This window comes from Myripristis murdjan, chromosome 4 (genome assembly GCF_902150065.1).
Source record: "Myripristis murdjan chromosome 4, fMyrMur1.1, whole genome shotgun sequence".
Classification (NCBI taxonomy): Eukaryota; Metazoa; Chordata; class Actinopteri; order Holocentriformes; family Holocentridae; genus Myripristis; species Myripristis murdjan.
Window position 1 is genome coordinate 19,173,582 of NC_043983.1, and position 21,779 is coordinate 19,195,360.

General features: G+C 37.5%; 1 protein-coding gene across 3 annotated transcripts in view; it reads right to left on the minus strand.

Annotated features, from left to right (window-relative positions):
• lpp (LIM domain containing preferred translocation partner in lipoma) overlaps positions 1–21,779 on the minus strand; it is a 179,331-nt gene that overhangs the window by 111,025 nt on the left and 46,527 nt on the right. For all 3 annotated transcript variants that reach the window (XM_030048859.1, XM_030048858.1, XM_030048860.1), the window contains one exon: positions 16,552–16,598. The gene's annotated coding sequence lies outside the window, so the exon portion shown is untranslated. The remainder of the gene's footprint in view (positions 1–16,551; positions 16,599–21,779) is intronic.

Genomic DNA, 21,779 nt, shown 5'->3' on the forward strand with positions numbered 1-21,779 from the left:
AAAAGCACCACTTATTCTACTAGATAATAGCTATGTTTCTTAAAGTATCACTTCAAAACACCATAACAAGACTTGCAAGACTTTTTGAACAGCTGTTCTAGTAGTTTACTTGAGTTGTTGGCCTTTGCTCCCTAATGACAGCAATGCAACTTTTCTGTAAATATGTGAATTTGACTTTAATTCTGACTGACAGCTTATATTGGCATGGGATATATCAAATAGAATTCGATGGCTTGCATGACTGGAGTATTTGCTCCTTGATACTGCAAGTGGTAAGATGCGACGTCTCAGGAGTTTATCTCATCTGAGTCTCAGGAGGTTACTGACTGACAGCTGTAAATATATCACAACACAACCTTATGCATCTCCCGCATAACTCTGGTAGATAACACACTTAAAAAAAAAAATATATATATATTTGCATCAACAATAAACAAAGCCAGCATCTGCATGGTTCATGTTTTCAGCAAATCAATATGACGACAAAAGACAATCTACCCTCATCTGATTGAGATGGGTAACAACCGTAGAAGCATACGGGATGGATGCCATGCACGCCACAATTTCAACTGAGAACTTAACAACATTAATTCTATTGTCGAATAAATACATATATCACCACTGAAGGCAGAACTAAGGTAAGACAACAAACTGAATTGTGGTTATTAGAATAAAAAGAAAACTGCGAACTCTATCTGGCAAGAAGATTGCGCCTTCAGACGCATTATAACTGATGTACAATACTTGCCATTTAAATTAAATGTGTGCTGTTTTATTTTAAAATTGTCAGATTTAACATTACTTATGCGGCAAAGAAAACTTGAGCTTAATTTACTGAGCTGCGCACTTATCTCCTCTCTCACACTAGTGTCTCTCTCTCTCTCTCTCTCTCTCTCTCTCCCGACTTGTAAAACGCAACTGAAGGGACGTGCAGTGTTGTGGAGAAAGGAAAACAAATACCGCAGACTTTTTTCCCCAGTCAGTTTTCAGAGCGCCATACCACAGAAATTTAGCCAATATCTCTCAAAAGGCATTGTAAAGCCACTGCAATGAAACTGCAGGAATGATGGACAAAAAATGCGCCTGATTTTAGGCAAGAAAGAGAGGGATGATAAGGAAGTGGATCGGTTTGGACAGGAATAAAAAATTCAGTAATGCAGGCACGGCGTCTCAAACCACAAGACAATTAATCAGGTGTGACAGTACTTGAACCATATGAATGAATGAATGAATGAATAAACAAAAATAAATAAATAAATAAATACAGGCTGTATGATCGGCAAGCCTACATCATAAATTGTGTTGGATATCCTGACAGGGTAGGACGTAAGGTAGGACGCATATACACAATGTGCTTTAAGAACAAAACAAAAAAGGCGAAGATAAGGACAAAACCTCAAAGCTCAATAAAGCACCTGCATGCATTATTTGGTGATATGTAAAAGATATATAGATGTTAGATACTCTTATCGGAGAAGGTACACTGATGCAATTGATTTTTGATTAATAGATGAAATGCAAAGTGTAGCAAGTTTAACAAGACTAAAACCACAAAAGGTTGTTTTGTTTTTTTTCCTATTACTGATTACTATATAGTTCTTATTGAGATACAACAAAAGCTTTATTTAGAATACAGTGCTTGCAGGCTGTAGATACCAGGTGCTTCAGCAGAGACCGCTACAGAGAAATTGTTGATCTCTTGGTTGTCAGTAACTGCACACAGATTCTCTCAGCAGTTTAGACCATCACCTGAGCTGATTATGTAGCCTACAGTTTTCCTGTATTACATTCCTTTATTTAATCTTATGCAACCCATTTCATGATTACTCTGCTTGCTCAGAGCTTTGAGGCAGTCAGCAGAAATTACTCATAAGAACCCAGACCATATTTTTACATATTTCTCTTGATCACCATATATTCTGAGTCCATAAATAGTGGGGAATCTTTTTCAACTAATTACAATTGTAACTTTTAGTTCTCCTATGCCCTCAAGTAAACATAAACAAAATAAAACATCAAAACTAATAATACTATAATAATTTATAATAATTTATCAAGTAGAGGTTTACCATATTGTAGCTCACAGACCACAAATTTTTAATTATGTAATTTACTGTCGTCTGCTTAAGTGAAAGTATCTTCAAGCTTGAGTAAACAGTCAAGGAATTCAAACAAAATACATCTTAATTCTTCACAGTGGATATCACTGATGCACAGCAGTGTGTAATGCCTGGTTCACGTGGCTAATGAGCTGTATTATTCAAACAATAAATTAAAAAAAGAACACCAGCCTACATCTGGATTTTCAAAAATTGTCCCACTAATAGATATTTGCCGTTGCTTCTTTGGGCGCACTGTATTTACCTCTGCGTGTGGCACAATATTTGATGCGTGTGTGTTGTGTGATTTGATTTGGGCTCCAAACTACCCTGCTGAGCTGTAAGTAAAAAGCTTGGGAGAAGATTTGTCCTAGCCTCTAAAAACGCCAAACGACTGTGTTGTGCCTATAATAGTTTGTCTCAAACTTACACTCAATTGTAAATCCAAAAACTATAGGGGTGACAATGAAGGGGCCATAATTCAACTCTGGCCTGTAGCTAGACAAGTGTCACTCTCGGATAGGTAGTTAATAAGCGCCTTTGGTTTTTGGAATGGATTCAGGCAATGTCAACAAAATAAAGCTTATCTGGAAGGGAACAACACTGAGTGAGAGGAGCTGTGGACTTGCCTTGAACAGATAAAACATCACATCAAGCCATCATTAATTGGCCTCATCTGACAGGCATTGTCCTAGAGCCTCTTATCATACCAAGGGAAATACTTATCATACAACAGGATGACTTTTTTGCTGTTGCTACCTGCACAGGCTGAAATAAAAAGATGAGCATGATACCATCTTCAGCCTTGATGTTTTAATCACTGCTGCTCATTTCTGAAATTAACACTTGAGGTGAAGAAGTAACTCTCAGCAGGGTCTGCTGGTAAGCTAATATTGGAGTACCCCCCCTCTTCTTTGTATTAACATGAGATAACTTTTGAAAAATTAGTCTTTGTGATGGAGAAGAGCAGTGAAAAGTGAGTATGCTTGTTGGATTGCAGAAAATACTGCAATATAGCTGGGCGTTTCAAGGACAGTAGTCTATGGTGAACAGGTCTAGGTGATAATTAAGCTGACTGGGGTTTCTCTGGAATACACAGGGACTCTCTAAAAACTTTCTAAAGTGTAATTTAGGAAGAAATGGATAGACTGGAATCCTCATCTAGAAAGAAAAGTATGAATTGCAAGAAGACACATTTTACCAATGGAGAGAGTTAATTATGATCCTCAATGCATAAACAAGTCAAGTGTCTGGCCATACTATTGTAACTACTTGTGCTGAAGCCGTCTTGAGCGATGAAATATAACGAAAGAAGGCAAACATGTAATTTGGATGATCAAAACTGTCAACTGTGTGTGTGTGTGTTTGTGTGTGTTGGGTGTAAGGAGTGTAAATCACTTTTGAATACATGTTTATTATAGGGGCGATTGAGCCTGACTGTTATCTCCCTGCACTTATAATGAGTTTTAAAGTGCATCCATATATTTGTGACACCACTAGTATGTGATGTCCATGGGCAGTGCATGTATATGTGTAACTTTTAACCTTTGGAAAAGTCTCTGATTTCCTAACACTAGGCCTAAAATCAATTTTGTGGCTCAGGGAATAAAAAAAAAATGCATGTATGAAATCATCTGATTTAAGCCATACTCTGCCATTCATTCAGTCATTTTATGCAACAGAACAGAAAGCACATCCACTAAGGACACTTTCACATATATTCATATAATTTGGGCCCTCCGCCAGTTGGTACCCTGATCTGCTATGAACAAAATGTAAATGAGCCGAGGTCCGGATGAATCTGTGCTCTTAAGACTGAATCAAAGTCTGGGAGGATCAGGTATTGTGATATGGGTTGAATTACAAAAATAACAACAGATGCGTATTAGATACTTTCGCCTCATCCTCATCTGAAAGACAGCAACCATTTTTTTTTTTTGCCTATTGCAGCAGCTGATTCGGTTCAGGCCTACTGCCTCCATACTGTTGGGAATGCAGGTTAACATTTGCATATTGCAGAAGCATTTGTTAAGTCGCATGTTTAAAGAAATCATCAGTATGACAAAATAAAAGCTCTGACAAACATCTTTGTCTTTGATATTAACAGAAAATCTCTATTCCAATGCACACAATAAAATATATCAAAAGAAAACAGAGTAAGAGCTTAAGACATCCGATTGAATTATGAGAAGTGTCCCATGAAGGGAAACCTTCTGATTTTATGTGAGCAAAAAAAAAAAAAAAAAAAGAAAGAAGATTTTTAAATGATATGACAGTCTAGACTCACTTACTGTGAGTCTAGACTGTCTTTTTTTCTTGCCATCGTTGTGCATGAACAGATATCATGTGCCAGGAAAAACAGGTGTTGACAGTGCTGTTGTGGAAACAGCAGGAATCAAATGTGTCAGCTCTCCTTACATTTCTACATTCATAACATTAATAGCTGCATTCAAGCAACAGACCACAAAACAACACAGACATCTCTACGATGAACATATCTTCACAGAGGAGTGTGTTCACTGATTTATTGAAAACCTGCACTCATGAAAAGGAGAGAGTGTGTTGCACCCATAAGTATTAACTTTTAAACTGTATTAAATCATGATTTATCAATAGATTTTATTGCACTAAACTTTAACCCTGCCTTTGTTTTCACATTTCACTCAGTTGAGATGTCAATATTGACAGGGGTGGTGTCTGCTTTCTTGTCCTTCAGAATTAAGCTGAAATGCTACATAACCTCAACTATGCAAGTTTTCTCAAAGGAACAGAAATTTGAGCTTCTCTTAGCCATAGCATAGCATTGCTTGCTATCTGTGTTATTAAGTTAACACAACAAATTGGACAATAATGTAACATTTGTCTAGAGGATCAAATGAATTCATTATTAATTCAAATTTGACACATAAAGTAGTAAGGATTTTTTTTCTCATCAAAATGTGGACATATTTGTTTTGTTTTTGACTGCAACCAAAACTGCTCCTACTGCTCCTACTCCCGCTTTCAGGTTTACGCTCCCTCCCTCTGCCATGGAGCGGCGCCTGGTGCTGCCAGCACAACAAGGCCCTAAATCACCAGCTAGACCCTTCTCTGCTCGGTGGTGGAACGAGCTACAAAACTCCACTCGAGCTGCAGAGTCCCTCTCAATCTTTAAGAGACGGCTAAAAGCCCAGCTCTTTAGGGAACACCTACTTGCCTAACGGATTGTGTAACCCCAATATTATAATAACAATAATCCTCCATGCACTTTATGCACTCTAGACATTCCCTCTTTGCACTGCCTTGTCGGAGCTATGTGCTTTGGTCCAGAAACGGAGGTCCGTGGCACTTTATGTTGTTGTTCTCTCCTGAATAGATTTTGTGGTGTATAAAATCTCATATGTATGTTGCTTTGGATAAAAGCGTCTGCCAAATGTGAACTGTAATTGTAATTGTGATTGTAATTAATTTACTTGGACTTAGGTTCAAATCAGTAATGTTAGATTTACTACAAATTTAAACTGTGCAACACAGCTTCAGTCTTTGATTACTTGTTTTAACCACAATTTAATTTACTTCACAATTTTTAGCTTTTTATATACATTTCACTGCGCTGCTGTGTACAAAAGTGCTAATTAGTAGGCAACAAATTGAAATGATTCCACCTAGTTTTATTTACTACCACTACTGTGACTGAGTCCTTATTCTTACCATTACAGCTGTTGACTGACTATTAAAATGGTGGTTTTCAGCTTGTCTCTGAAATCACAAAATGACCAATTCATTTACAAGACAGCTATGATTGATAAAACAAGCAAGTGACGGTGTTGCGTTAATCCAAATTAGTCTGGGATAAGGTGCTTCTTTACAAAACTGTCTTCATGCAATCGTTAAACAAAGATTCCTCCCTCCCAGTGGACTTTGGCCATTTTAGCCACCTTAAACACCCCACCCATTTTCACATTGTTCTTATGATAAAATAAACTATAAAGAGAAAAAACACAAGTAGCTTGCGCTTATCAGTCAAAACTGATGGACTTGGACAGCTCACAGATCCATTTTGAGGCATTGCTCCAGAAATGGAAGACAAAAGCAGCAAGATGGTAATGCGTGTGTTACCTAGAAACATACATGGGTAGGATGAAAGACTTTTTTTTTTTTTGGCCATGTCTTTCCTCGCTGTTATATAACATGCATAAGTCAACCATCAATTTGATCAGCCCAACAATAAACATGCAAGGCCAGTGCAAAGGAAATACACACCTGTCCACCTACAACAAATACTATATACATTCTTTTGCACAAACCTACACTGAAAAGACTAGTAATTTCACTGCCAATGTTGCAACTGGGTTGCATGTTTTGGATTATTCAGTGTTGGGCATGATGGAATCTATAATGTGCAATATGGACTCTGTGCAGTTATGGCGTCGCAGAGTGAATTTCCCTCTGGATAATTAACTGTATCACACTGATTTAGAAAAAAAGATTAAAAAACAAAACAAAACAAACAAAACAAAACAAAATAAAAATGCCTTCCATACGCCTTCCCTCCATACAACCTAGCTAAGGAGTTGTTTCCCATCTCACTGCTATAAAGAAGCTAAGCTAAAAGTAGATATAAACAAGATGTTTGTTGGCAATAGGCCTGCTGTCCAGAGGCACTGTTAAGCAGAAAATAACAGCAGCTGAGTGACAACACTAATTGAAACCAAACTGCGGACAGAAGAGCGAAAAGCAAGAAGTAAAAAAAATAAAAGTAACAGAAGGCATTATCCCCACTGTAAGGATGGGGTAAGAGGATTTCTGGATTTCTCACAGTCTCTGCCATATGCTATACTGTAGTTACACCTTTCCAGTCTCACTGGCCAGAAATGCCTGAGTCCTTAAGTAAATAAAACCTCATCAAAGATCTCCAGAAAAGCCTAGGGACCTTGGTAAGCTGTTATCAAACGTAAACATCAAGTGAAATTTGCTAAACAACAGCAAATTACTGCTTTTCTGGTGTTTTTAGGACTCTTTCTCAAAATACCCGGTCACAGAAGTCCTCTCGATTTAGAATTCTATGGTGGTAAATTGAGATATTTCTCGCTGAGGTAAGTCTGAGATTCCCAAATCTTTTCATATCACAGGTATTGAGCTGTTATTTTACTGTTCCACACGGCTTATCCCCTACTGCCACAATGAGCACTATACATCTATCCCCTTTTTCAAACTTCTATTGGGTTTTGGCTTGGGTACATAATCCCTTCCCCGGCTTCCTCACTGGCAAAGCCACATAGAATCAACTCATCAATAACACTTTGTTTACAGAATACAGATGACTTTGCTGAAGAATCCCCTTAGTACAGCGTAGGATAAAAAAAAAAAAAAAATACGTGAATGAATGTAAAACTAAGCTTGCGCCAGTATCAACTGAGCTTTTTAAATACTTCAGCTACAATTTAAGGAATTGCAGCAGACAGAGATTTTGTATTGCAATTGTGTCCAAATCGTCTTGATTTGGGGCTGGCCCTGTGAAAGAGGCTGACAAAAAGCCGGGTTGCATTAGCTCTTTGTCTTAAGTCACAGGCATAGCTTCAATTATACACTCCTTTCTCAGGAACAACAGGCCCTACGGTTTGGCACCCACATCACCATTTCCCTCACCCTCTCTACATTCTGCAGCACCGGACTGCAGGACCACAGATACATAACAATGAGAAGCTTTAGGCCTATAACTTTATCATGTCACACAGAGCAAGGGTTTCCTCATACTCTCCTTAAGACACACAATACCAGTGGCTCAGCTTGCAATAAGGCCCTCAGTGGCAGACTGTTGCTTACTCCAAACAGCATCAGCAACACTGAGTGTGAGATTCATCACCGTTCGATTATGTACATTTCGGTGGCATAGGAAACGGTTGCATTCTCACCAATATGTCACTTTAAGAATTTTTTTCTCTGCATAGCAGCACTGGAATGATTTAGATACACCCTTCAGTAAATCAGGGAGAGAGATTTTCTCCCACAGCAGATGAGAACTTTAGCACAAGGATTTCTTACAGATTGCTTTGACAAACACATTACTGCATGTTTTTTTTTTTTTTTTTTTTTATTTAGTGTCCTCAGTAGAAGACAGAAATGTAGGCGACTATAAATCTAGAAATTGGCCGCATTTGGACATCAGTGATTCATTCATGGATCACTTACTTAGAATTTGTCAAACCTCTGTCTAAATTATGAGGAAAAACAACACACTGAAATCCTGCTTGGCGAAAAGCATCTGTATAGCATCAGGGAGGTTGTCTTAAGTGCCGAGGCCTTAGGCCTGTTTGCCAGTTGTTACCACACTATTTAATCTTTCACTTCTGTACTGCTCACTCTGCAGCACTATGACCCTTGGTGACATTCAAAGAGGATTAATTGAAAAGCAAACTTCCACCCTCGGTTGTTTTCGGAACACTTTATCCTTAATTGACTGATGGCTACTGTTGTTTATCTGCTGCTGATACTTAAAACAAACCCAAACACACTCAGTGGTCCATCTATAAAAACTAGTCAGGGTATCTATGTCAGGCTCCTAATCATTCTGGGGCTGTCTTAATCTAATCTGTACAGCTTAAGCACGCCTTATTTACTTGTTTTCTGCATGTGCCTTGCCTTATGGAGGGTGATCACTGTGTATCATCCTGTGTGTCATCCTGAGCTTTGTTTTTGCTTTTATACATGAGGAGAGCTGGTCCATTCCCTTGAATGTGCTAATATGAAATTTGTTTGTGACTATCAAACATGTCTGCAGAGCTACTCGTTTGTACAAAGTACAAAATGGCTCTATCATATGGCAGTTTAATACAGCATTACATTCTGCTCAGTTGTTTAAGTAAAGTAGCCCCACCCAGCCTAACAGGACTGCCATTAATTGAAAAGGTTTGTGTTACAGCAGAAAAGGAATTTGCATGTCTATCACATGAAGGTACAAAAACTAGGTTTTCCCAATTGTGCAACTCATAAGATAACAGGCTCAGCCATCCGGTCTGTGATGGTGTGAAACAAGACAGACAAACTTACTTTTGACAGAGCACTTCCCCTTGGTACATCTGTTTGTGATAGTATCTTTAGGACAGATATCACATGCAAATAGGTAATTACAGACACTATGGGTTATAGTCTAGACCTGAGTATTTGGGCATGCCTCACTAACTGCCATAGACAATTGGCCCTTATCTGCTGGAGTTGACAAGGCAGAGACATTCAACTTCGCATGGTGTAAACCACTGAAAATATACTCCACCTCTACTGTTGGAAGGAAGAAAGAAAGAAAGAAAGAAAGAAAGAAAGAAAGAAAGAAAGAAAGAAAGAAAGAAAGGAAGGAATAAAGGAAGGAAAGAAAGGAGGAAGGAGAGAAGGAAGGAAACAAGAAATGAGAGAAGGAAGGAAGGAAGAAACAAAGGCAAAGAGATAGAGAAAGAAAGAAAGAAAGAAAGAAAGAAAGAAAGAAAGAAAGAACCCTTGTGACATGAATGCATTGTCAGCCTCTTTCATCCAAATGTGCCAAATTTGATTTTAATGATGTGCACAATCCCATGATAATAGATGCCACAATAAAGCAATCACAGTTCTTTGTTAAACAATGCATATGAATGTAAAACACTTCAGGCACCATGTAAGGTACAGCTGGGAATGAACCTTTGTCATCCCGTTTTCCTAAGCTAAAAGTTGGAGGGTGAAAAGAATTTTTTTTGTTCTTTTGATGTGATAATACCGTACAGTATCATGGCATGTGACAGACAAATAAGTGAAACCATTTACCATAACCTACTCTCATTACCTACATATAGCACCAATTGACAAAATAACAACCGTGAACAATGTGGTGAACTGCTATTATCATTATCGCAAAAAATTTGGCATGAACCTCTTGGGAATGACAAGTGTTCAGAGCAGCAAAATAAAAGTGAGGTGTGAGGTTTTATGAATGGTGTATTTAAGGCACACTTTCAGATACACTGGAAGCCTCTGGCAGTGATGACAAAATGGCTTTCACATATCTTAATAACTGTCAAGTTAAAATAGAAAGATGTCAGTTGGTTTCTGTCAAGACCAGGATGACAATGGACTGACATGTCAAAATATCTCCTTTCACGACTCATTATGTGCCATTAAGACCCAATCCGTCAGTCAAAATGTCCCACAAGAAAAATTACATGAGTCATAAGTGCAATAATTTTCTATTAAATTGCATAGCAGATAATAGTTTTACAGAGAGACAATATACAACAACAGAAACATTAATGCTGTTGTTAGGCCTGTTTTTTATTTATTTATTTATTTATTTAAATTAGACACCAATGAAGCAGAATAAGGGCTTTGGGACTTCATGACGTGGTTTCAAGGAGAAAAGAGAAAAAGTGGTTTTAAATTCCATACTCACAATTATAAGGGATAACCTACAGGACAAATTTACTAACCTACATAAAGGTTACATAATGGTCTCGGCGATATATGTTTTTGAACAGGACTGATTATTTCAAGAAAAAATCTTTTTGAAAGGTCATCTGAGTGATTTCACTTGACTTGACTTTTCTTGCTGCATTGTTTGTTTTGGGCAGTCTGATCTAGCCATACTTGGACAAATAATGTCACAGCACTTACGTTCACATTCACAGTGACAAGAGGCTCACCACAGGCTCTATTAAAGTCAGTCAAATGTTCTGATTCACATCAGAACATTTTTCTGTTATTCCCTTTGTTTTGTTTTGTTTTCTTGTTTTGTTTTTGTTGATTGTTTGATTTTTGAGTAGGCGAGTTGTTGAGTTATTAAATTTGCAAAAGAAAAGATTAAATCACTGGGTGAGTCTTGCCTTTTAATGAGAGGAATCAAAATATTTCAAAACATCTTAATTTTGTAGAAATCTCCTTGGGGTTAACATTTTAAACAGTGTAGTGACACAGTAGCAGTTTAATAGGTAAAAAACTATTATTCATGTATTTAACAGGGTCTGTACAAGTCACAATAAAAGGTCAGACTTTGACACTAAAGAAAATACTACAGTTGAGCAGTAGAGAGTTCTCAGTTTTGAAAACCATGAGCATGATGTAATAACAAACTCTGCTAAAGATGACTAGCACAAATTGTACATTGGGCTACTTAGGCATCAAAGTAAAATGCGACAGTTGCCGTTTTTGTAGAAAAACAATGATAGATAAGTATTTGGGTGTGGGGAATAACAAAACTGGGACAGTTGTTCATAAATGTTACACAAGAAGAATGTTGAAGAATGTTTCCTCTGTTTTCCTTGTATTTCTCTGTTCTCCCTTGTCTGTCTCTGTGTGTGTGTATGTGGTGTGGGCGTGTCTGTCTCTCTTCACCACCAGCTTCACCAGCACACCTGGCCTGCATTCCCCATCAGCTCAAAAAGCCAGGTACAGCCCTGAATGTGACTCATTTAAACTGCTCTGAAAACTGTGCCAAGATGCAATAAATTACCTATTGGCAATATATTTTATTACCTTAAAAATGAAATGTGGAAAAACAAAATTCTGGGATACTACTAGCCTGGTTTCCAAATCCCATGAATCTTGCAGTAATTCATTGGGGTTTCACCATATTTCTATCAAAAATGATTTACTGAAGTCAGTGCTTGGCCCACCTATGGGCGAACACCACCTGTCAGAATTCAGCCAATCACAGTAGGTTAACTGACTGGGTAATCAGGCATCACACACAACAGCTAATTTTAGACTGACTGATTGTTCATCTTTCAATTAATTTTTTTGTCACTGCCATTACATTTCTCGAGAACAGAAGAAATCACCGAATTCAACTTGCTGTCAGTAACATCACAACTGTTCACGGTGGTCGCCATGTTTGTTTACTTCGCTTAAGTCAAGGTGTCATCAGAGAATTTGCCAACCGGCCTATCAGGCATCTTGCACAAATTTTGGTCAAATCAGCCCCCAGGAATGACAGTAGTTCCAGATCTCAAAAATCAATCACCAAGTACTAAAAAAAAAAAAAAGAAAAAAATGTGGGCGTGGCAATTCACAAGGTCTAGATCCAGGCTATGATGTTTACAGAGTCAGCAAATTTCACACAAAAATATCCTTGAATAGGATTGTTTTTTTTTTTTGTTTTTTTGGGGGTTTTTTTGTCCTGGAAGCTGTTATAATGCCAAATGCTTGCATACTGTTAAGGCTGTCCAATTGGAAAATGTCCAGCAGGGAAAATGCGAAGATCACAGCATCAGAATCAGAGTGAGGAAAGATGCTTTCACTAAGGCACTGTATATATCCTGCATGTTAGTATTAGGTTGCATTTAAATGAGTGACTGCTGGATGAATGGAAGAGGAAACACAGAGAGACTATGAAAATTCCTAAAAAGGAGGCCATAACATAATTTCCCTGGTGCATTCCCCCGAGAGTCCAGTAAAAAGTACAGGATCTGTCCATTCATATAAAGCCTCTATATTCAAAACTGAGTCAAGAAAAACCCTTTGGCAACAGCTCCAGTCAAGACCAAGAAAGAGTTAAGCATCCTAAATTCCACAGCGAAGCAAAACTGTTCTTCAATTTCAGCTGGCAGCCAGCCGCAGTAGTCATTCTTCGACTTGATGTGTGCTTCAAGAATCTGGCCTGAACAGACTAACTGTGAGCCAGGACTCCAAACAAACAGTTTGAGAAAACAAGAACCCTGCTTGGCAAGCAAAGTTTACAGTGCCACTGTGCCCCAGTCTTGTAGGATGGATCCTGTCAGGACATTTCATTTTGGTGTGACTGGACAAATTTTAAACACAACCATCATGCAACTACTAAGACGACCCTTCCTGAAAATAACACCACACAAATATGTTCAAGCATTCTTAGTATCAAATAACTCTCACTTGAAAATTATATCCTAGTATTTTTTTCATTTTTTCCAAGTGTCAAACAATGCCAAATAGTGCATCTGTGGTTCTATGCTTCTTTTTTTAAAATTCTGTGTACTGCAAATCTGCTTGTTTGCAGAGTATCTTAACATGAGTTAAACAACACTCTGGATTGAATTTAAGCTTTTTTATGTATTGTGAAATTCAAACATTGGCTCCTATAATAGTTTTGAAGTCATCAGTGACCTTTAGGATAGTGATCAGACTAGCCTGTATGAAGTGCAAAGAGCACAAATATCCCCATTGTCCTCTGGTTTCAGAGATTCAGAGCTGTAGTTTCACACTGGACTGGTTACACAGCTCCACACAAGCAGTGAGATAAAAACTTTTAGCAAATGGCACTGGACCACAACTTTTTTGTTTTTTTTAATGTGCGCACAAAAAAGTTTGCACATCTGTTTTTCTAGTGCAAAGCATATATGTGAATACATGCATGTAGTGGTAAATCCAGATAAACCATCATTTTGACCCAAAAAATCAGTCTTATATTCACAGAAACACTAATTTTAATCTTGTTTTTCCTTGGACAATTACATCCTCATTATTTACATGACATCGATGCTTGTTAATGCAACATATAATATGAATTTGGGCCATACCAATTCATTCCAGACATGGTTAAACTCTATTCTGCAAATATAAAGGTGGCTAAAACGGGTGTAGGTAGTTTTTAGCCTCCGCTACACACCTGCTCTCACCTCAAAGCTAGTGGAACTTTTTGTGTACCTAATCTACCGTGATGCTCAGCTCAAGATGTGCCTTAAGAGCCCCAGTTTTACTGAATGAACCATCGAATGAATGAACGTGGCTCAATATATAACAGCTTTTTCTTCATATCCACTTAAAGGAAGCACTCTTGTAAACCATCTTGAAAACACTTTGTACTGCAGTAGATGTTTTTTTTTTTTTCAGAGACAGTGAGAGTGAAAGGTTGAATTGAATCAATAAAAATAATGTATTTTGTTCTGTGACTCAATTTACTGACTTTATTGCAAAACCCAATAACCCAATGATTTATTAATTATAAATCACAATGAGTATAGACTTTGAGAAGCTATAGTTGTATTTTATTAGCTAAACACGTCTGGTAGAAATATTTTACTACTGTCTGTAAAATTATAACTAGCAGGAATGATTTAAAAAAATCAACAATGTACTGCAAATGATGAAAAAATAGCCTCCAAAAGATCATGCCACTCTTTCACTATGTAAAAATTAAAGTGACTTTGCTGTCACTGATGACCCTGACACCTACTCTAAAAGAAAACGCAAGCCCATAGTTTCCATGGCGATATTCTATTCTAAAAGAATCATGGATGGTGAAAAATAAAAGCCACTGGCCTGACTCTTTTGAACAATACATCCATCTAACTGTGCAAAGATGATAGCTAGTACCATCCATTAGCAGATGTTGAGTTAGTGTATATAAAAAGCTGAAATTAGCCGGTATTATTAAGCATTAATCTTAGAAATGAGCGCTACGACTTCTTTTATATGGACAAACTGTCACTCGAGGTGTTTTTCAGTTCTGTCTCAGAGGGCAGAAGTAAGCTTATTGTTACTAGAAGAATAAAAGTGTGTTAATGAAAGCCGTAGCATGGAATGAAGCTTCTTGGACCACCTGTTCAACATTTTCATATTCAGCAAATAAGAGCTCATGTTCCCATATGAACAACCTCACCATCTGTTTCAGGAAAATAAGAAATTTCTCTGTTCAACAACAGTGCATGCTTTAGTAAACAGATACATAGACCTCGGAGTTTGTGACATTCAGTGTGTGCGTCTGCACGTTATGCCTATACCCTGCTGCTACTTCCCTGGCATTCATTCATTCATTTAATAAATGAATAAATAAATAATGAAACAAACAAACAAAAACAAAAAAAAAACAGAATCAGAATGCTGATGCACATAAATGATCAGTGTCGTTTATGGTACAGCATACATTTTTTGTTACAGGCCCGAAGGGAGAAAAAAAAATCAGGTCTAAGCTGTGCAATGATCCTTTAAAACAGGTTGGCCCAGAAAAGTAAGCATGACTAAAACACAACGGCAAATAATCTCTTAAATCAATTAGACCGGAGAGTGCTATCAGTGCTATTTAGTGCTATCAGAACATGCAAACACAATTTTGATGTGGATGTTAAGGGAGTTCTCTCTGAAGCTTATCAGAAATGACACCAACAAAGAGTAGGCTAATGAGCAGATAAAGACAAAGAATGAATGTAGGCTTAACTGCTATACTAATATTCTTAACATACAAACTTACTATATATCTGATCCAAGGTTTCTGCCAACCAGCATGTACTTCTCATTTAAAATTGCAAATCATTTTTTCATACCCACTAAATAATTTCTCAAATGCTGCAGTTGATTACAGAATTAAGCCATGGGCGTGCCATAACTATGCTACCTAACTGTGACCCAGGTGGTAACTAGTCTATAGAAGTTTTTTTTTATTATTATTATTTTCATTCACTCTCATTTCATTGCTGTTCAGTGAATCTAATATCAGTTTCAAGATGTTAGCCTGCCTTAAACAAAGTCAGGTTTTTCACATAACACCTCAGACTAAAGCAAAGTGAAGAATACTTTATTTGATTAAAGATGGATAGTCTTTTACATCATGTGTGCTGCCTTCATGAACATGGCTAAAAGAGCAAAGTGGGACTCAAATTGAGATTTGTGCATCATGGAAACATTTACTGTTTGTCATAAAACACCCTTCTGCCCTCTGACCAATTCTCTATGACCCAGATGCAATGACTGGACCTGGGAATTGCATCTATTGTGAACCGTATGTATACAAACGACATAAAACTGTTGGAAAAAAAAAAAAGAAGAAGAAGAAGAGGAAGATATTGAAATGTTGTTGCACAAACTTGCCCTTGGGTAGCAGAAGGGGCATTTGCCAGACATCTATTTTGAAGTGTCCGGCATTATCTGATGATCCGGCTGTAGTCTCCCTACTTTACTATCATGCTTAAAGTAGAGCGGAGTGTTTGAAAAGTTCTCAGAAACACAGAAATAAACCAATTTTCATTCACTATTCTCCACTGACACATTCCACAGCGCTCATGCTGCACTAGCACTATAACAACACAGTGAAAAAGTGCTCTGAAATGCAGGATAATTAATTAATTTGGCAAATAAGGAGATTATAGGCAAGATGAAAATTAAGTGAAAATGAAAAACTATCAAATGAATTAACAAACAAGTAAGCAGGTAAAATTTGACTAACTACTAGTTCTACACTCAGGTAAACTAATTGTTATAAAGCGCACATTCCCTTACTTCGACCTCTGCCCTGCTCCTTTGTTTCTTGCAGATCCCATGCTATTTTTGCAGAATAAATGAACACTGATGTAGTCTACATAACACAATTAAAGTTTATCTACAAAAACTACAAAACAAAATGTTCTAGGTCAGCCTCTTTCCAAAGAGCCCTGCCTTAAAAATGAAGGAGATGGGCAGGAAAGGAATTATAGTAGTCTTCATGGAGGTTTTTCTGGTCTGTGACTACACTATAATGACAAAGGAGAGAAAAGGAAGCAGGAGGATTTACCCAAATTTTCAGCACAAAGAGAAGCCAGGGACAACAGGATCAGGCACCTGAAAAGAAAAAAAAAACACATGATTGTGTAGCTCAAAAATATAATTGGCAGCACATATGTAAAAGAAAGTTGTGTGAGAGAGATAATAATGTTGGATTAAATGAATTTCAAGTAACAGTCCATTGATGACTATTTGGCAGTGCTGTTGAGGTAATTAATTCACCCCAATGCCATTCATTCCCTTGTTTACTTAAAGAAAGTTACCATTAAAGTGAGGCACTAACTTTTAAAGTGAAACACTAACTTTTGACTGCAGGGGATAAATTCAAAAATTATAATTGTGACTGAAATTTCTATTTCTGGTGTTGTGAATGTCCTACATTCTGTTTAGATACAGGTAAGGGTGGGGGTGGAATGATTTTTGTCTCCAGGGCCCAAAGATGTGTATTCCTCTTGCTGAGGAATGCTTTTGTTCTGATAAATTGACACTGTCAGTTACCCACATTGCCACAGTGTGGCATATACTATAGGGAACAGTAGTGGGAACACAAATGCTACATACGATTGGCATCAGTCAATGTGACAGTTCCTGTTGTTGTTGTTTTTTTTTCCTTTTGAGGGGGGTCTATTTTTCTAAATCTGAACTTCCAAGACTAGGAAGCAGGAAGGAATAGGAATTAATACACCTACACTCCCCTTCTCCCCTTACAGTGGCAAAAATCTCTTTGTACTCACATCATAATTACTGGTGGGCGCCAATATGATATTGTTATCCATGCCTCCTTCAGACTTTTTGGCAAATGTAACAATGTTTTGAGAACATGCAACTGACAAGTTAGTATTTTTTAAACTTCACATCAGTTTCTTCACGCTGTGCTAATGTTAAGGAACAAATATTGCTTGAAGTGACATTTCTTGTTCTAGCACATGATCCCCCGAACAAAAAAAAATGTCAGAAGCAGTATTTTCCACAAGCACGCTGAATAGCCAGCCACAGAGGAAAAGTAACCAGCAAGAGGGAGTCTGGGGACATGCTCCCCCAGGGAACCCACGCTGATGAACAAGCTCTGTTTTGCTGGCTTTTTATGCATTCTGACAATTTAATTCCATTCAAAATAAATGTCTCAATTATTGAGTAATTTTAATGTGCTTACCTCAAAAACCATATGTTTTAGTTTACAGTTTTAATTACGAGTTGTCGTGTTGAGTACTGAACGCTGGTGTATACTTTTAAAGTAGGAACAGAATACCACTCACTAAAATGTATAGATGTGTGCATTTGGTGTATTTTTTTAGTTATTTACTAAAATGAAACAATTCTTGCAACTGTAATTTGTGTAGTATCACATCTTGAAGACATTTTAAAAATGACCTGATAGACATACTGCAAAGACTTTATTAAATCCACTGTTTATGTAAATATTCAGAATAAAAATGATTATGCATGTGTGCGTCATTCTGGAAATAAATAAAATGTGTTACATAAACATGAAATTCCACACTGATCCATTATTGGCAGAAAAGAAAGAGATTACAGTAGCTATTAGAGAGATGGATGCAATTGCTTACTATCTCTGCGTCAGACAGACAACATAATTTAGCTGTGATTCAATTTAAATATTTAAGACTCTTTCCTGGGTCATAATTTCTGGGCCACATTTTGTTGAGTCCCATCAAACTGGCAAATAGGAGCACTTGTGTTCACCTTATATCTGAGTGATGGTTAATTTTACACATCATTGACAACTGAAAAGTGTCAAGTCACTGTCTGGCACACAGTGTTACAAACACAAGCAGTGTGGAGCAGAGAGGCGTGGACACAAGCCGATCTGATGCACAACCTTTGAAACTTTTAAAAACCAGAAGGAACTGTTAAAAAAGTGACCAAGCTGCAGTCAGTGATCAATGATTCGTCCAGTGTTTGTGGAAGACACCAGACAGAGTGACTCAAGAGGTGATCTGGTTGTGACTCCTGAGTTGCACACCGTAGCTAACCCAACAATTTGAAACAGAGACTTAGAGCTGAATCTTGTTCTAGCGCTTTTACTGGTTCTGAGAACTGATGAGGGAAACTGTTTCCCAGGGTGGTACTTTCTTGCGATCTTCCCATCTAACCTAATATATAATATATATATAATAATAGTCCAGGCAGAATAGGACAGGAAAAGGGCAAATTATTCAGAATGAAATTGCAGTTTTAAGAGAACAGAGAATGTTGTAATTTTACCATATGCCTGATTGTCATAGATAGCAGAATGGCAATGTCCTCAGCTCTTTGAAAATTGCTGTTTCTCTGTGTTTCTGTACACAGTATCATTGAATTTGCCACTATGCAATGATCGTAACAGTTTCACTGCTTTCCTTAGCACTACTGTATCCTGTGCCATCAAAACACAGGTGTACATTGTCAGTGTCTATTGTTTTCAGTCCTATCATGTCAGTTCTGAGATGTGGAGAAAAATCCATTTTGTGGCAATGGTGGGAAATATGGCCACCACAGCTAATCAGTGTAAATAGTGCTTTAGCTCCATGGCTGAAAATGTTCACGGTATGGTCAGGTTAATATTCAGGCTCTATTCATTTATTTATTTATTTATTTATACAAAAATGTGACCACAAAATCATTACCTTGTAATCAAATTCATTGTTGTAAGTCTTGGCTTTGAATTAGAGCAACAATATGCAACAGATGCAGTCATTCTGCAAAATCATACATCAGGAAAAAAAAAACAGGTTTTATGATTTCACATCTGCAGAAATCAAATTGTCATTATCATGCTGTTACTGATCAGTTGGTACAACCTGATAGCAGCATCCTGATAACCATACATTTGTACAAGACTTTTCTGTCTATCACACAAAGTTTCAGAGTATGTGCACATAAAAAACTGAACCCACCCATGACACCTTTCCAAACAGTGATTATTTTCCTAGTAAAATATCAAAGTAAGTAAGCAGGTTTTTAAAATCACAGCCAAACTGCGCTGCTGGTGAAATACAGCTTATACAAATCTAGCCTGGGAGGACCCAAAGCCTTGGCCAAGTTTGTAGAGCAGTAATATGACTGCCCTAATAAATTAAAGAGGCTCCGATGAATTACTCACGGCCTTAAGCCATAGCCAAAATCCATAGCTGAAAATGATTTCATTGCAGTGACTTCAAGTACACCACAATCTCTTAAAGAATGCATCAATTCTGAAAATCACTATCACTGAATACCACAGTCTAATCTGGACATCCTTGACCTAAACACAACTGTATCTAATTAACCATGTGTTGCCAAAGAGGACAAGAAGATTAGATCAGGACAACTGGGCTATTCATAAACACTATAGGCCTGTGAAAATTTTCAGGCTTTTTTTTTTTTTTAAATATTCAAATAAAATGAGCCAATTTCATTCAATGTCAAATCCATTAAGATAACTTAGGTTGAACTATTTTCAGTTCCATAGCCCAATGAAAGAAGACAAAGAGATAAATACTCAAATTATCTAAGCTATTAAACATTCAGATACAGAGCCATGTGCTATCAAACACAAGTTATCGTCCAAGTACATTAGACCATTAACACAATTCTAAAGACTTGCAATCTGTCAAAGAAATGTAATTTAGGCACTGAAAAGGTCTTTATGCTCTAGGCTGTGATGGATGGGTTTCCAAGAAGCTATTTTTTCATCCAATTAAAATAAATCCTTAAAACTTGAATGCAGATCAATAGCTTCAGACCTGTATGCACAAACTGGGTAAAGTAAAAGAAAAAAAACAAAAAACAATTGCTTACATTGAAATGTAGTGTGACTATAGCGTACCCTCTTCACCCTTGCTACAGAAAGGTTTGAGTCTTGAGTGAGTCTTACTGCTGCACTGTAGAGAAATCTGTTATTTTTATGGACTATATGATGCGTTTGTCTACTCATGATGCCTTTTTACATCTAAAGAAAGGTTGACCCAAACATGCTTCTCATACAGATCCTCCAAAGCTGAGGAGTACTGGGTCCATTTTCTCTGTAGACACGGCTTTCTAAGTGCTCCTTGAATGGACAGGTTGATGGGGCCTTAATGTTTACAGCCTGAAAAGGTAGCCCAAACCAATGAAAAATACATATCCCTGAAAACACCTTGGCCTTCTCTCTGGGCTTTATGGTGTATTTATAACTGCTTCTTTACAGCAGAGCAAAGTGAAAGGCATGTTCAGATTAAATTAGTGCAACTTACCTTTTCTAAACTAGGTACAGTAGTAATGGGCTTACAGGAAACTGCCTGAGGGCAGATTCCAGCGCAGGGAATACCCAAAGCCAGGAAACAACGGGCTCATCTGACATAAACCTGACCTGGCTAGCCATTCATTAGAGGTTCAGCTGGACCGAATACAGCCGGCTCTTACTTAAGAGGTGAGTGGGCGGCAAGCCGGATGTAGAAAAATGACCTTCAAAGCTCCAGTTCAGGATTTTTGAGTATATCAATTATTGATGTAAATACACACAGATTCATGAAGGGCAGAATTTGCTGAAGGAGAATAATTTTACAATTTTCATCTCCCACTACAGTTCAAAATAAAGATCCCTATTACAAATAAATACACCTTACTCCGGGTCCTTGCATTAAGATTTAAGTCAATACATTTGAGAGTGTAGAGTGAAAAAAATTCACATACTCAAAAACACAATGCACTGAAATAAACATAGAACTCCAGCTGTGGGGGAGCAGCAGGGCCACCATGGAGAATGTTCTCTGATTTTGGATGGACCTTTAATACAGCAGTGAAGCTGCATTTGAGTTCATTCATGAGGGATGCCATGTATTGTTGTATATATTGTATAGTATTATGAAGTATGTATAATTTTTCAGTGTTTCCTGGTGTGTTTCACTGGATGTAACCGGGTCACACAGTGCGTTCGCTAGTTTTGAAACATTGATGTCCCATCGACTACTGGAGGCTTGCAGAGGAGGCTTAAATATTTATGGAAAATTTTGAAGTGACCTTTTAATCTGACAGTTGAGAAGTCAGGAACATGTTAGGAATATTCAGAATTCAATTTAAAACTCAGTATCGTTTTCATGGAGGTCGGAACCATGCAGGTCTAACGTCTGTGTCTCTATGTTAGGAACACTGGAAAACCAGTCAGTCACAACTGATGAACTGAAAAGGTGGTGACACTGCCAACAGACTGCTCTGCATGCAGGCTTACTACTATTTCTGACAACACATCAACAACATTTAATTTAAAGTGGTTATCCG